Consider the following 18534-nt stretch of genomic DNA (forward strand, 5'->3'; position numbering starts at 1 on the left):
TTCTAATCAGGAAATCTCTGGAGCATTTCCTCTTTGTATGTAATAAAAGCTTTTAAGCCTTCTATTTCACCTTTGGATTTCTCGCTAAATTCTTTTATAGGAGCCCATGTTGGATGCATTTCTTTGCTCAAAATTGAAGTTAAGAGAGAGTAAGATTCTTCACGTTCCCATTTTGTATCAAGTTGCCACTGCATCACTGGTTTTTCATCCTTTAAGAAAAAGTGAAAATAGTGGAGCGCCATGACCTATCAGGGCATCACCACCTTTTTGTATGAAAGGTAGAATACCTTTTTGTATGAAAGGTAGAACAAAGCTCTTCCAGTCATACATAATTTCAACCATTGAGCATACTGTTCCTTCCTTGCAGCTAGCAACTTGCCTCCCACATTTTCTTATCAAGTCATCCATCGTCTCCATGTCCTTTTGTTTTAGTTCTCTTGAAACCATGCTAAATACCTGATCGATATCCTCATGTGTGTGCCCAACCAACAAAAACCCAACTGCAATCTCATTGAAGATTCTATGAGTGATTAGCATTGAGCAAAATGCAAAGAAGAGTACATTTCTCGTCCGTAATTGTCTACCTATACTCTCAAAGTTGTTGGTAGGTGACCTTTTTTAGCATGTACATTGTGAATTGCCTTCATAACGAATGTTACAACTTAATTGCTATCATGTAGATGCAAGGAATCAATCCATATGTCTACAAAAAGCTTAAATCCATGCACTAACACTCCACATAGATGTGTCTTTAAAAAGTATTTTCCTTGTAGCTTAGGTGGAGTGTTAACGAATCGAGGTAATATTGTTGTATTTTGATCCATACCATCTACAATAACGCACATGTACTCATTTGGATGAGAAATAGCTTGCTCCCTCCAAAATGCATATTAATCTAGAATGTTGAACAAATCCATGATGAAATTCTCTCTTTTTTTTGTATGCTTCTTTTTGTTTTGGAGATGTTGCACTCTCAAGTGCTGGCTTTAGATCATCACAATCATTGCACTTTGACATTTTTTGCCTCTTTGGGATTTTAACATGTCCAAAGCTTTTTTTCCAAAGGATATACAAAGTATGAAAAGATGCTGGCACATTCCCTCTTTGCCTCTCTCTTGGGCAAGATTTACATAAGGCTTCTTACACCGCCCTTCTCAACAATTTTGGGGTACTTACAACAGCAAGAGGTGGATGACTCAGAGAACATGTAGGTTGGAGTTGAGATCGAAGATGATTTTGAAACTAAGCTTGGTGCTTTGATAGAGATATTATGGGAAACTTAGAAAGTGCTCAAGCTATGTAGGAAAAAGTTGCAGCGCCAGGAGCTTGATATGCAATATGTGTTTTTTTGGATGAAGACATAATAGGCACATCAACCTATTCAAGAAATAAACTAGTAACATTAAGAGCAGTCTTTCAAAAATCCCTGTGAAACAAATTATAGATACATTTAGCCCACATGGATGTGTCAACAAGGACAAAGGTTGTAAAAAGGGATGACAGCAAGACTGTATACAAGCAATGGCCCATGAAGCCATTGTATTTCTTGGATCTTTTGTGATGATATTAATAAATAAAGCCCACAATTCTCACACAAAGTTCTAGCATCAAGTGCAAACACATAATTTTTAATGAGAGATCTCATGCATCATCCAAATTAGCTCATATATTTGTAATCCCATCCTGTAATGTGATGATGTGTTGCGATGGGAGAAGCATATACTTTTGGGTGACTGTAAAATCTACCTATCAACTAGATTTATCGGAAAGGAGTTACATGAGTGTGGAGAAGTGGGAGGCAAGGTTTGAGAAGCCTTTTTAAAAGAAAAAGGCACACTCTTGATAGAGCAAGATAATAATAATATTGTAATTAAAAGGTAAGAAAATATGCTTGAACACACACACCCACACGTGTGTACACACACACACACACACATGCACACATGCACACCCACATACATGTATGCACAATGATGTGCACACATGCAAGCTCTCTCTCTCTCTCTCTCTCTCTCTCTCGCACACACACACACACACAGAATTTTTGTGTGAAACTAGTGATTCAATTAATGCAATTTACAATGGCTACCATGAAGTATGACAGCTAGAAGCAGTGGGAATACACTTCTAAAATGTGCAGAGAAATATCACCTATATGATAAGCATCATAAACTGATGTATGCATAAGTATCGATAGGAGCATGAGAGGACATGTGAAGGTTTCTATCATGCCAAAGGTCCAATGTAGTAAATCTAACCCATGAAAACAAAGTGCTATAGTTTTGAGAGTTTTATTCAACTGCAAAAAGCTCATTGCCATGATGTTATATCCATGATAGAGGGATCAATAGCTGGTAAGCTCTTGCTGTTGTGAGTTTTGACATCGAATCCACTCTCATCTTGCAAGTCTCCAATCCTCCAGCCTATCTTGTACCTAAAGATGGGGAATTGAGAGGAATGGCTGAATCAAGTCCCACAGCTTGTGCCAAACTGGCATGGAGTGCATGCCTAAGGCATAATGCCTATTTGGTATAGGAAAAGGCATGAAAGAATTATTATCTTGTATAACATCTTGCACATATTTAACACCTTTGCATGCAAGAAAACATGCCTTTTAAGGCTCTACCACTACAAGAGGAGCAAGAAAAAGTCTACTCAAAGTGTGCTCTTCAAAGCCATGCTATTTCCCACATCAGGTGAATGTCTAGGCCAAAAGATGTATTGTAGAATTACTTGCCAATCAACAATGAGTTGGTTATAGAAAGCACTGTCAAGGATGTTTCCTTGAAATGAGCCCGTAATAAAATCCCAGAAAGTGTCTCCTAGTTACCAAAACCATGCGTACAAACCATATTGCACATTCTATCCAACATTTGTGCCCATGGTTCCTTTTGAGCCACAAAAGTAAGTAGCATGGTAGCTTTTTGAGCAATCAAATGATATTGTATGTTTAAAATGTTGAGTCCCCCATTTCAAAGAACAACCAGCTCAACTTTCAAGAAAAAGAGAGCTTTTTTTTCTTTTCTTGTTTTCCAAAGGTATTCCACTACTTGTGACATGAAGGCATCCAAAGTTTTCTTGTCCTACGCTATGAGCGGAAAGTGGGACAATACATAATGATTGCTTGTATGATGCATAGATGCTTCCAGTAATCCAACTTTTGTTGTACACATTGCATCACCCAAGCGGTTTCTTCTTTTAAAGATATGAACCAGCCAATTGGATATCCCAAATGCCATACTATTTGTCCTTGTTCCAAAATACGACCCAGCCACAACTCATGCCTTTCTTTTGTAGTCATAGGCAAAAGTTTTAACTTTTGAAAATTGATATGTAATCCAACATCCAATCAATATAATTTCAAAGCATCCATGATGGAAAGTGTGTCAGATTGAGTGTTGTGTGGAAAGAAGAAAGAGAGATCTGCATATGCTCGAGCCACAAAATATTTCCCATTCGGTAATTGTAGACCATGCAAACTGCCCTCATTTGTAAGGTTATCCATGTATAACAATAATGGGTGGGTAGTAACGGCATAAAGCAAAGCACCAAGAGGGCATCCTTGCCTCAGTGATCTACCCAATGTCCATGGGTTGGGAGAGATCACCACCAATTATGTAGCGAGCAATACTATTTTGATATAACCAAAAAATAGCATTGCACGTTCTTGCACCAAAACCCATTCCACACATTACCTGACCAATGTAATCCCATTCCATGGTATCAAAAGCTTTAGCAATATCAACCTACATAATTAGCACATCTTGCTTTGTATATTTTGCATATTCAATGCCTATGTACGCATTGGCAACATTGTCATGAATCTGCCTTTGTGGCACAAAACCATACTGAGGTGGATGCAAATCTACATGTACAACCCCTTTCAATCAATTGACTAGCATTTTTGTAATGAGTTTGTAGATAACATGCATTAATGTGATGCATCTTCAATCAGTAAAAGTGTTCTACACTTTTTTTTTTTAGGACCAACTTGACGAGTCCCTCTTTCCATGAGTGGAAGGAGTTGAATCTCCCAATAATGATTAACCATTTGAAGGATTGAGCCCTGGAGTTGACCCCCATGTGCATGGAAAAATTCCACTGTAAGCCCATCCCATCCTGGGGATTTCCATACACTCAAAGAAGTTAAGGCACCATCAAGCTCACTTTCAAAAAAAGCCATATTTATAATGAAAGCATCTTGGGGAGGCACAATAGGCCTTATAGTATCCAAGAAATGATTCCTAGCTGCAATCTGCGATGGAGTAAGTGGCAGCGGTGCTGCAAACAATTTGGGTTGAAATGGGCCGAGCATTCGGTTTCAAGCTCAAAAGTATGCATTGTCCAAGTTCCATCCAATCTTTAACCCGAGCAATGGATTGTTTTTGTCTAGACACCTTTTGATGAGAAACCCTTATCCTCAAAAGCTTTTTCCGTGCATGAATTTGCCATTTTTAAAGATTATGCTGGTCATTTTGCCTTATATAGGTCCTTGTTGCAAGAAAATCAAACATCTCAGCATTTTCTAATGGTCGTATCTAACATATCAAGTATGTTCACTCAAAGTTTACTCAAGGTTTTAAGCATGCCAACAAGATCTGCTAGTTCATTGGCTTAAAGACTATAATGCTATCACATTATTGAATCAATTAGTGGAAATGGTTCTAGGTCAACTTGTAAATAGTGACTTTTAAATGGTTCTATAAGTTCAACTTCTACATGATGACTTTTAAATTAAAGATCAAGATTGTTATGGAGGAATTCATAGATGATCTAATGTTCAAGTAGCTTTATTATTTGAGTGTCCTCTTAAAGGGCTCCTTGTGTGTGTGTGTGTGTGTGTGTGTGTGTGTGTGAGCACGAGTGTGTGTGTATATATTTATCAATCAATCAATTAATCACACACAAACACACACAGAGAGAGGTGCATGCATGCATGTTGAGATATCGAGCTCCAGTCACGATATGCCAAGGTGACCGTTGTGCATTTATGTCACCGACTTGTTAGCTACAGATGCGGTTGGTACACTGCCCATGAATAATAGCTGGATGACAGCTATCCTTATCTACACTAGTTCGTGGCTCAGTTAGTATGCCACCTTAGTTGAGTTTGGTTTGAGACCCACATATAGGGTTCTTCTATTTCTTTGTACTTGAGTTCTTTTGGCTTTCACAACTAAGAAGAGGAAAACTGTTTTCAGCCTCCACCTTTGTGTGTATTCCCCCATTGTGCATGTGAGAAAGCCGCAAGTGAGACTCCTTCCCTCTCTCCCACTATCTTCACATGGTATTAGAGCCTTGTTAGTGGTAAGGAGCTCAAGAAAGCAAACCAAGTTCGCGGTGTCCTGGTAAGAGGACCAATGTTGCTTTCCTATTTCGAGTTTGGGAGCAAATCTTTGCAGGTAGCACAGCCAGAAGTGCAAGAGTGCACTGTCTCAGATTGAGATGCCCTTCGCGGTGTGGCGAGAGTGCAGTATATGCTGCAGGTGAGGGCAAAGCCCACAGTGACTTTAGTTTTCTGATTCGAGGCCATTTCGGGGCCCGTTTTGAAGGTGGAAGTTCTTCGCAGGCACTCAGGAAAAGGCCCTACTTTTGTTGTGCGACCACTACTCTACTGGTCGATGAAAAGTTGCCGCAGAAATTGCATCGTATGCCTGTGTGCAGAGATATTGGGAGTTGCAGAATCATGCTTGTTGCCTGTTGATGCAAAATCGTCACTAGGAAAGTGACTGTGTGGTCAAATACCACTTTCATCAGTTTTGCAGATCTGCCCGTGTGAGGCAAAAGCTGTGTTTTTTGTAGTGACAGAATATTTTGCAGTGTTTTGTAATGGCATCTGATTCTCTTTCACAGATTGTCACTGAAAAGCTTGACAAGAACAACTTCCAGGCATGGAAGTTTAGAATGGCGAATTTCCTTATGGGAAAAGCCTATTGGGAGTTCATTACAGGAAATGAAGAAGAACCTGTTCTTCCTAATGTTCCGAATCAACAGGAAAATGCAGCTCAAACAGGAGTTGCACAATGTCTAGAGAGAAAATTTGAGCATAAATGACTACCACATGAAGGTGAAGAAAATTGCAAATGCACTTGCTTCCATTGGCTCGCCAGTGGAAGATGATGATCTAGTTTCTGTGACCTTGAATGGTCTAGGAAAGGATTATGCACCGTTTCGGACATCCATTGCCGTCCGTGAAAAATTTCCTGATTTTGAAGAGTTGTTTGCTCTTCTAATTTCTGAAGAGCAGAGAAATGGGGGTGCATCTTCTTTAGGAGGAACTTCAAAAGAAACTGTCTTCTACTCAAATGCTGGAAGAGGTAGAGGCAGAGGTAGAGGAGGCCGATCTGCAGGCCGTGGTAGAAATCAGAATATGCAGCAAACTCAAGAAAACCAGTCCTATGCAGGAGGAGGTGGTAATTCTAGAGGCAGGGGGAGCCAAAGAGGCTGTGGTGGATGGCAGAGAGGCCAAAATGCAAACAGCAATGTTGAATGCTACTACTGTGGTAAAATGGGTCATATGGCTAAGGACTGCTTCAAAAAGCAGAATGACATTATGAATGGAAAATTGCAGCAAGGCAATTATGCATCTTCCAGTAGACAGGGTGATGACAGAAATGAGCATCTATTTATGGTGCAGCATATGACCAATTCTGTGACAAGTGCAGAAGAACGAAATGATGTGTGGTATGTTGACTCAGGTGCGTCAAACCACATGACAGGTCATGCAGAATGGATGCAGGATGCAAGGGAAATGGAAAAACTAGGATTTGTGGAGACTGGTGATGATACTGCACATCCTATTGTGCAGATTGGTAAAATTCCTTTGTCTATGCAGGATGGGAAAAAGAAATACTTGTCTGATGTATTTCATGTCCCAAACATCACCAAGAACCTAGTTTCTGTTGGTCAAATGGTTGAGCAGGGCTTGTAGGTCAGATTTAATCCTCATGGATGCTTTGTTGAGGATATGAAAAATAACGGTCGCTTGATAGCAAACGGAAAGAAGAAGGGCAGGATGTTTACGTTGGATGCGGACATGCCTGAACTGAGTGTAGCAATGTTTGCACATGGGACTGGTGTAGTTGCAGATATTGATATCTGGCATAAACGCATTGGTCATGTTAATATACAGCGACTTAAATCAATGCAAGCCCAAAATATTGTTGCAGGATTGCCTAAATTCAAGGATGCAGAAATGCATAAGGTTTGTGAAGCCTCTGAATTTGGAAAACAGGCAAGGAAACCATTTCCTAGGCATGTTCAAGAGAGTAAAAAGCCATTGGAATTAATCCACTCTGATGTGTGGACTACTAAAGCTGCATCTATTGGAGGCTGTCACTATTTTGTCACATTTATTGATGACTTGAGCAGAAAACTTTGGGTGTATTTTATGAAAAAGAAAAGTGAAGTGTTTGGGCACTTCAAAGCTTTTAAAGCTATGGTTGAAAAAGAAACAGGCCTGCAAATAAAATGCCTAAGGTCAGATGGAGGGGGAGAGTACCTCTCAAATGAGTTTGCAAAGTTCTTGCAAGAGCATGGCATAAAGCAGCAATATTCATGCAGTCATACCCCACAGCAAAATGGAATTGCAGAAAAAAAAAACAGGCATATTGGAGAGGTATCTTGGGCCATGCTAAATGAAAAAGATCTACCAGATTATTATTGGGCTGAAGCAGTTGCTACAGCAGTTTACATAATGAACAGGACTCCCACTGCAGCAATACATGGCATGACGCTAGAGGAGATGTACACTGGTAGAAAACCAGACATTTATCATTTGAAAATTTTTGGTTGCATTGCCTATGTCCATGTGCCAGATGAGTTGAGGTCCAAGTTGGATCCAAAAGCTGAGAAGTGCATCTTTATTGGTTATTCTCTGCAGCAGAAAGGGTATAGATGCTATAACCCTTCTACTCGTAAGTTTACAGTGAGTAGAGATGTTGTTTTTGATGAGATGAGCAGTTGGTATAAACCAGTAAATGTGATGATTGATGTAGATGCACAAAATGGTAATGCTGCACAGAATGCACAGCAGCAATCACAAAATATCAGTGGACCTGGAGTGTCTTGTACCAGTGGTTCACATACTTCGCCATGGACAGGCAGATTGAGATCGGGAGAATCCCCTCAAAGCAATGCAGAGACTGGTACGCAGGTATCACGAAAAGGAAAAGAGAAGGTAGATCAGCCCATGTATGATGTGAATGCAGGTCACTCTTGTGTGGATGGTGAATCCAGTGGCTCAGAACAGAGCATTGATGATGAGTTGGGTATTCCTTCTGTTGTTACACCCGGAGTAAGGAAGACCAGGGATGTTTTGAGAGCACCTGGAAGTGAGCCTATTTTGCGCAGGTCTACCAGGGTTAGGTATCCTGTGGATAGGCTGAAATATGATGGATTTATAGCCATTCACTATGCCTATATGGTCAAAGTGATACAGGAACCAGAACCCACTTCTTTTGAGCAAGCCATGGGAAATGAAAAATGGGAGAAAGCCATGGATGAAGAAATGGATGCCTTGGATGCTAATGCTACATGGGAATTGGAGCCTTTGCCTAAAGGCAAGAATGCAATTAGTTGTAAGTGGGTTTATAAGATCAAGCACAATGCAGATGGTTCTGTGAATAGATACAAGGCAAGATTAGTTGTCAAGGGGTATGCACAGACATATGGCATTGATTATGAAGAAACTTTCAGCCCGGTTGCAAGGATGGCAACTGTAAGAGCAGTCATTGCTATGGCTGCATCAAAGGGATGGTCTTTGCATTAGATGGATGTAAAGAATGCCTTCTTGCATGGTGATTTGCAAGAAGACGTCTTTATGGAGCAGCTAGCAGGTTATGTTCATGCTATTCATCCTGAGTTTGTTTGCAGGTTGAAGAAAGCCTTGTATGGCTTGAAGCAAGCACCTAGAGCATGGTCTGACAAGATAGGACAGTATCTTGTCACTATTGGCTTTCAGATTTCCAAGGTAGATTTCTCACTCTATGTGACAAAAACAGAGAAAGGGATTATGCTGCTTGTCATTTATGTTGATGATTTGATCATCATAGGTGATAGTGATGAAGATATCCTTCATGTGAAAATGCTATTGAAGCAGAAGTTTGAGATGAAGGATTTGGGTGAGTTGCGTTATTTCTTGGGCATTGAGGTGATTAGATCGCCAAGTGGGGTACAGCTCTTGCAGAGGCAGTATGGATTGGATATGCTGTCCAAATATGGGATGACAGACTGTAAGCCTATTTCAGTTCCTTTGGAGCAGAATGTGAAGCTGAGCACAGATGCAGGTGAGCTTCTGGAAGATCCTACTATGTACAGACGCATAGTAGGAAGTTTGATTTATATGACTATTACCAGGCTAGATTTAAGCTATGCTGTTGGATTGGTAAGTCAGTTTATGCAAGCTCCAAGGAAACCGCATTTGGATGCGACTAGACGCATACTCAGGTATGTGAAGTCCACATTGCAGTATGGACTATTTTATGAGGCTGGGGTTCAGATATAGTTGCATGGATACACTGATGCTGATTGGGCTAGTAGTATTTCTGATAGACGATCTATGAGTGGATGGATATGTGTTCTCTTTTGGGAGTGCTGCAGTCACTTGGAGCAGCAAGAAATAGCCTACAGTTGCCTTGTCGAGCACAGAGGCTGAGTACAGGGGTGCAGCAATGGCTGCATGCGAGGTAGCTTGGTTGCATAAGCTACTCTATGATATGCATCAGTCTACAGATGGGCCAGTTGTCATTTATTGTGACAACATGAGCAGTATACACTTGGCAAATAACCCAGTCTATCATGCTAGAACAAAGCACATTGAGGTGCATTATCACTATGTGTGGGAGAAGGTTTTACTAGGTCTTATTGATCTAGTTTATGTCACCACAGAGGATCAGGTAGCTGACATATTCACGAAAGCATTGGGCACAGAGAAGCTACGCAAGTTCAGAGACCTGCTTGGTGTGTAGGAATTGGGATTGAGCTCGAGGGGGAGTGTTGAGATATCGAGCTTCACTCGCAATATGCCAGGGTGACCGTTGTGCATTTATGTCACCGACTTGTTAGCTATAGCTGCAGTTGGTACACTGCCCATGAATAATAGCTGGATGACAGCTATCCTTTGTTGAGAGTTATGGTGCCATGAGCACATAATTAGAGGCTAAGGTATGGTATAGGAAAGAATTAAAGTAGCCACCCTAGGATATTGACTACATGATGTGGAGATGTGGATTGAGGATATCCACAAGGACAGATGTGGATGAGAGGATCCCACATGGTTGACTATTCAAAGGGAACTCTCTTTATAAGAGGCCTATCATGTATTGTTGAGCACACACATTGCAATAGAGGAATGCACATTCACTCAAGATTCTGTTTATGAGTCCAAGCTAATCTATCTTGGAACCTAATTGACTTGAGGTACATGTCATGAGCATTCTCTTCATCATGTTTACACACAGGTTTCATCCACCTTAGAGCACTCCATAGATCCTGAGACACGCATGTTTTCTCATGGTATCAAAGCAGGTTTAGCTAAACCTAGATTGGTTTTAGGGTGATTGAAAGTCTTGTGTGAGCATCCTTTCATTCCGTTGATGAAAGAGAATTTCCATCCATTGGATTTCCATTCATCTCTTTAGAGAGTTCATGAGAGATCAAGTGATTGAGAGATCTAGTGATTTAGAGAGATATTTGTTTCATTCATTTCTATTGTGAGTGTTTACCAAGAATTGTGTGAGTGTTCATTCCATTGCTATTCCTTATGAGAGAATTTCACTTGAGAAAAAGAGAGTGAGAGGTCTTTGTTCTTTTCTTTCGTGTGAGAAAGAGGAGTCTCCATTGTTCAAGCAAGGAAAGGTTCAACCATCTCCTAGTCAATCACAAGCAAAGGCCTATTGAGACTCGGCCACCAAAAACAACTAGCAGCAACGCTCCTGCAACTCAACGACCAAGGTTGTAGTAGCCTATCCAAACGGCTTCAACACCGGCTCCTTCTCCACAACGAGCTTCACTGTGGTATACCAAGCCTCTACAATAGCCGACTGCCAATTTGCTATGTTTTCAAGACTGAAATCAGCCTCCCTGTTTATTGATTGCGAAGACTGAGACTTTGGAGGAGTAAATATCGATGCCAAACTCTCTACATCCCGATGAGGAAAGCGTATCCCTTTTAATTTAGGCTCTTGCACGCCTCTTCGAAAACATGAAGATAACGCAACTCTTCAGTGGATTCTCCCCATGACTCGATCAGCTTCTCAGATTGAGGAATCACTTTATTTTACATCGACCTTCTCTTCACGCAAGAGTAGCTCCTCGGGAAACACAAAGGGGTTCTGAACCCACTCCGCCATGCAAAAGACAATGGCAGCAATTGATGATAGTTTATATGTGTTTCAAGACAAACAGTACATGACCGACAGACTAGCAGCGCCTCCATAGCCAACGCCCACAACGGTTCTACCCAACTGCCTGCTCTGCCTCTTTTGTGTAAGGCGAATCTCTATCTAGATACATTCTACGTGTATTCAGCAACGTCTGCATCTCCCATCTCAGACCGTAGAACTACAAGGCAAGGCTTGCAAAAGCCTCAGAGTCCTCCAACAATGAGTCTCCTTCGGCACTACACAGTCACTGACACACCCGTCTCTCAGCTCACCTCCAAGGTCCTCTACACAGCTCGTCCGACCGGGAGCTTTAGCATTAGCGTTGGCGGCTTAGAGCCTTAGCTGCTGGATTGATGCAATCTGCAAGCGATCACAGTGAAACGACCTCCAACGAGAGACACAGAGTGCCATCTCCGTCGATGCGCCATCGTGGCCTTGATCTCTTCCGCAATTCCACGTGGCAGGAAGGTTTGGTTAGTTAGGCAGTGTGGTCAAAGTTTTGCCACATGGCAGATAAGACCTGACTCTAGTAAGGCCAAACATAGCCATGGTTAGGTTATGAGGTTGGTTAAAAGTGCCACATCACCACAGTCCCACCTAAGCACATAGCCCCTACTAAGCACAGTATGGAATTCAGCATGTGAATCCCTGTGCCACATCATCAAAGGCCCTCTTCTTCACAAAAATTCGACAAGCCGTAACTTTCAATCCAGGAAGAATTTGCACACACTCCAAAAAGGAAAAGCGATCATCTTTTCAAGCTCTACGTGCCTGTCAAATCAGAATCATTGTATATAATTAGACACTGCCAATATTGAAAGAAATCAATTGGTAAGACCTTTGCAACAAATGATAAAGCAAAGCATGAATGCACACATTTCTGTCATAAGCATGCCAAAAGCACAAGTGTATGAGATGACCATAGCCCGAAACATGGCATCCACACATAAAGCATCAAGGCACATGGAAGAACAAAGCATCATGCATGAAGCTACACCAAGCAAAGAAGCAAACGCCATCGTCATCAAGCCATGAGCCAAATGGTGACATCAATGGAATGTATTGAGAAACAAAACCCTTGCCAACCTTGCCTATATTTTGTAAATCAAACCTAACCACCTGAGAGTAGCTATGAAAGCACCCAGGGGAGGTATTGACATGTAAAAGCCACACTTGACCACCTTAAGTAGCAATGCATGCACTAAGGGGAGGTGATGGATTTGTAACTCACATCTGACCACCTTGCAGTAGCCAAAGGATCATGGCACCAAGGGGAGGTGTTGAGAGTTGTGGTGCCATGAGCACATAATTAGAGGCTAAGGTATGGTATAGGAAAGAATTAAAGTAGCCACCCTAGGATGTGGACTACATGATGTGGAGATGTGGATTGAGGATATCCACAAGGACAGATGTGGATGAGAGGATCCCACATGGTTGACTATTCAAAGGGAACTCTCTTTATAAGAGGCCTATCATGTATTGTTGAGCACACACATTGCAATAGAGGAATGCACATTCACTCAATATTCTGTTTATGAGTCCAAGCTAATCTATCTTGGAACCTAATTGACTTGAGGTACATGTCATGAGCATTCTCTTCATCATGTTTACACACAGGTTTCATCCACCTTAGAGCGCTCCAGAGATCCTGAGGCACGCATGTTTTCTCATCCTTATCTACACTAGTTCGTGGCTCAGTTAGTATGCCACCTTAGTTAGTTGAGTTTGGTTTGAGACCCACATATAGGGTTCTTCTATTTCTTTGTACGTGAGTTCTTTTGGCTTTCACAACTAAGAAGAGGAAAATTGTTTTCAGCCTCCACCTTTGTGTGTATTCCCCCATTGTGCATGTGAGAAAGCCGCAAGTGAGACTCCTTCCCTCTCTCCCACTATCTTCACAATGCACACCTCCCACGGGTGCACACGTACGCGCGTACACGCGTGCGCGTGAACACACACACACACAACATGCTATGCCTAGTTGGGGGAGTATAGTGTATAATTACACATTGCTCATGTTAATTGACAAAGGGTTCTGAGGAAGGCTTGGAAAGAGAAATGACACAAGTTGCACATCAATATGCAAGTTTTCTCACAAGTTTTAAGAACGAACGGCGTACCAATAATTTCTTTTGCAAGTTTTAAGAATTGAAGCTGTACCAATAATTCCTTTTGCACCCATCGCATATATTTCTAGACGGAAACTCCTTTAAATGTAGTACTTCCCTGCTTTACCATTCTATTAATGGAAATTTTGAGATACATGTAGTAATTCCCTTAAAAATAATATCCGGACATAGTGGAATATTTTGGATAATTCCTTAACCACCCCCTTGTTGCTGCTGCTAACCCCTTGCCCCAAGCCAAATTGGGGTGATATAAAAGATAGGCAAAGACTCAACTCATTTTTAAAGCGGGATATTTTTAAATTAAATATTAAATTTCTTTACATCTTTTCAAGGAAATAAGGCTTAGAGACTAAATGTCAAAGGATTTGCCATCATAAATCTTAGGTATGAGTAATAGTAGGCCACTTTCAAATTAAGGTGGAAAAGCATTAAGATATGGACCACATGAAAGTCTAGCTTAAATGTAACATGAAACCAATCTAGGTAAAGGGTTCCTTTAAAAAATGGTGGTGAGACATGAATTTGTAAAGAGTTTGACAAACTCCAATGTTAGAAAAGACTAGATTGATTGACCTTTGATTTCAATAATGTAGAGTTAGAAACAACTGGAAAAGGAGTGGAAAAGTACAATATTTCCACGACACCCATATTGTAGATTTTACATATGCCTTTATATAAACCTTGAGTCCTAGTCCTTAAGTCATTTTCTTCCCTAAAGTTTTCTTATCCTGAGTCCTGGTCCTTAAGTCATTTTCTACACTAAAGATTTCCCTCTATGTGTTACTTAATTAGACTATTAAGCCCAACCTATAGTCTTATGTTTGAAAAATTCTCTATACCCAATACATTGTTTTCAAATATGTCTTAAAGCTTGGATTTAAAATATTATTCAAGTAGCTACCCAATCCTAGAATTGAGAAACTATTCCATGAATTAACTATTGCATTCTAATTTTTCCTGGTACATTGAATTGAGGAACTGTTCCTTTAATTCTAACTGTTTCTGGTATGTTGAAGGCTTATGCTATTCTCTCCTAATGTCATGATAGATTTGCATTTGTTAATCACATAACAAGAAACATCATGAACACATTTATTGCAAACCTTTCCTAAGGTGTTACTATAGTACCTCATGCTGTATGTTTCTATCTGTGTTAGTGCATTAAGGCCAATTGTGTGAAGTCTTTTTCTTAACAACCATAAAACAAAAACATTGTCTCTCCTACGAATGCACGAATGTAAAAACCTACTTACATTTCGATCGTGCTTATGCACATGCCTATGCACACATAAATAGCATTTGTGTTGCTATGCATGCATGCATGTGTATCCACAAACAAATAAAGGTGACTTAGAGGCACAAGTACTCATGTATGTGTGCAAAAGTGAGCCATCAATATTTCAAGGCACGTACATAGCATAAGGAAAATTATTAGCTAGTAACTACTACAAACATGTGCAATGCAATTCAACCCTTTTTTTAATATGTAAATTTGTTTATAAACCAATATGTGGATTGTAGTAGATTGTAAGTGGTGATTTTCACAACGTTGTAGTGCTTTGACAATATCATCCTATTGGTAACAAATGATAGCACATTTCATGAAACTTATAGGGAAAAATGCAATGTATTTTTTCTTATGACAAGAAAGGAGTAATAACACAAGATCTGTAAAAATAAAGTTTGCATTGAAGAGTGCCAAAAACATTTGATTGAGATATGTAATGGCACATGAGATTGCATAGCATGGTTGAGTGTGGTTTACCCTTGGCGCATTCATCTATTGATTGTTGTCATCGTTCTTTATGAGAATCAATAATTTATCCTTGCTCATCAATAGAGAGTACAACAATGATAGCCTTATGGGAATTGTCTATGTTGCAAGCACCTCATGTTTGAATTGTGATGTTGTACAACATGTTCATGAAAGCAAGCCAAAAGAATAGAGAAAGAATATCCCTTTCCTTGCTCGTCTCTTTAACCCAATACGTACGTGATTGTATGATGTCTATCTCCTCATTGCATATTATGTACCCCACCTTTATTCCTAATCTTTGTACAAAATGTCTATAATCATTACAGGGAGAAACTGCAAGAGATTAATAAAAAACACAAACAACCATGCAAGCACATTGTTTGGCAATGTAGGCTTAGTGCACACGAGGTGCACAGTGTGATGCTCGTGGGGCTGGTTTTCGAGGTGGGCCCAAAGTTCGATACATTTTTGGAGCGCCACTCGTGCTCAAATTTGCACCTCGATTTTGGAGGGTGTGATTTGAGCATTTGTGCTCCATTTCTCCTACACCCAATCATTGCTTGCAATTTGGCTTTGAGTACAGCCTTCAATGAACTCTACAGCACTCTGCAGGTCACACAGAGCTCCCTGCAGGTCCCAATAAGCTCACACAGAGCTCCGTTAGATCTATCAAAGATTTCATGATTTGGTTCACGCAAGATAATTCCATTTTGGCTTGGCAGTCACATCAACGGCGCATTCCTGACCTAGTGTGCACTAACTCTTAGGGATTCTCAAATTCATTAGCTACCTTAAACATTTGTTTCACGCTTGTCTCCTTAGATTTTACCTGAGAGGTAAGGAGTTCAACCCACATAAATGTTGATGAGAGTTGTGATGTTCAATCATTAATAGGATCACAATAAAGTAGCTTCCCTAAGGTAGATAGGGATGTGCGATGGTCCTTAGCAATAAAGAGGAACAAAACATAGTGCATATGCACCCAACCCCATAAGATATGCTGCTAATAGTACCCATATAGGGTTGAGTTGACACTAATGTAAGGGCGCAACACCCTAGGGAGATAGTGACTAGGTGCCGATTTGGATTATAGGTCTGATTAAGTTGAATCGATGTCTTTTATTGTGAAGGTAAGATTTTACACTAAGTTTAAGTGTCAAAACCCAATCCATCAATTTTAATATGAGTGCCAACTAGTGGATGTGCATATACCCAAGGAAAACTCCATTCACGTCAAGTATTTCCTCATATGGTATGTAGACAAGCACCTTGGCCTGTAGACCCAACCTACATTCATCAATGGGTGGACGCATTCAGTGGGAGTAGTTAGGGCACCTCCTTATGGGAGTGCCGACTCCACTAGTAGCTGGTAGAGGCAACTGTGTGCTACAACAAGCATGTCCTATTGGTAAAGACAACTATAGTATTTATCATGTTATACTCCTATTGGTAAGAAAGCACTCTAATTAGTCACGATCGTTGGGCACGACAATGAATAGCTAGCTTGCTTAATAGGTGCTCATCATGGAACACCAAGATGAAATTGTAGTGCCAAACCTAGGATTTGTGGGAATGGGTGCACTCCCTTGCGAGTGACGCTCATTCAACCCATTGGCACCACATATGGAGGTTCTCTCATGTAACTTGCTGGCCCCCTTTGGCAATACATATCTTAGCAACCCCCTTGGATGTTGTGACCCTTGATAGGATGGAAGTGTGGCACTAGCATTGGCATGCTTCAATGTATAGGATTTTCATATTGTTGCATTTGCATTACTCGCATATTAGGGCACTTGGTAGGAGGTTAATAACTTTTTAGAACCAAGCTACATGCTACTCACGATCACCATCAGCATCGACATGTCACTAGATGCACATTGGTGCTAACAATGAAGCCTCTGTAAAATTGGTCGGTTGAGCATTAGGCGCGCTCTTGCAACAAATAGCCCCTCTTATGACTTGAGTGACTACTTGGGCCCTATCCTTGAGCAGCTACAAGCGATCAAGTTTTGTAGCATCACATTTTGACAATGGCCTTAGAGGTGGCTTATTGAATAAAACATCATAGTGGCTCAACCAAGATCTCTCATTAGGTTTAAGGAGGTGAGATCTCGTTGCCTATTGCTAAGTACACCCAACAAAAGACAAACCAAAAGAAAAGGGGAAAAAATACTGATGTCATTCTTGATTTTGACACTATGAAGCCATTGTAAGTGGTGCAAGATTTATGTTTGCTAGAGTGTTGAAATATTTGTAAATAAACTTTAAGAAAAGCAGTGCAGAAGGAACGATTTGCATGACAATAGCCTCTAACTTAGTCCTACTCAAAGGCACTCTCGAGCCAAGAATGATGTGCATATTAATTTTGCTACAATGTTGCACATCTTTTCACCAAGGCTTTACACACTGAAAAGCTTTTCGAATCTTGAGTGTGTGTTTTAAAGTCTTCTCTCTCAAGGTTGCCTCCAAGGCTTTGGCGTAGTGGTTTGGCTGCCACCCCTAAGGTCAAGTCTTGGAGGCTATGGCATAGCTCGTGGTTAGGTGGTGTGTGTGAGCACTGGACCCGAGTCTGGTGCAGTGTTCACAAGGAACATTTTTCTCAACAAATCACAAACCTTGGGGTTTCAAATTTTGAACGCTTTTCTTGAGAATTTGCCGAGAAAATGTTTTTCGGTGAACACTCGTGTGGTGAGAGAGTGTTAAAAAAAAAAAACCATCTCTCTCAAGGTTAAATTCTAATGCGGACAAGAATATTTCCGTCCAGAAGAGGTATATTTTGAAGTCAGGATTCTGATGAAGCTCTGATTAAGTTGGCTATGGCGATGAAGCTCTCACCCTAGGCACATGGAGGGTTTTGTGGAAGGTTCAGGCAAGATTCCGACAGAAATGCCTATCGGGTGCCTGACGGATGCAAAGGACTGCCGGCAAGAGGGGATATCCAATAGGAATGGTCCAAGCTATCTGATTTATGGCCTACGGCGATGAAGCTTTGAGTTATGGCTAAGGAGACGAAGCTGTCGCCTCTGCTCAACGATGGCCATGGCGTTGAAACTCTGAATTTTATGCTCTGATTTAATGGTCTATGGAGATTAAACTTTTTGATGGAGATGAAGCTGTAGCCGGCCCTGAATGATGGCGATGGTTATGGCCTTTTGGCGCTGATGAGAGCGTGCCCAGCGCGCCTGCTCCTCGCTTTCTGTCAGGCCTCACACACCGTTCGAATTCCGAAAATCCGCTGCCTTACGCTGTGTTGCTGATCAATGCT

The sequence above is a fragment of the Dipteris shenzhenensis genome, chromosome 30 (assembly GCF_047967505.1).
Source record: "Dipteris shenzhenensis isolate YYH24624 ecotype China chromosome 30, Dip_SZ_1.0, whole genome shotgun sequence".
NCBI classification, from domain to species: Eukaryota; Viridiplantae; Streptophyta; class Polypodiopsida; order Gleicheniales; family Dipteridaceae; genus Dipteris; species Dipteris shenzhenensis.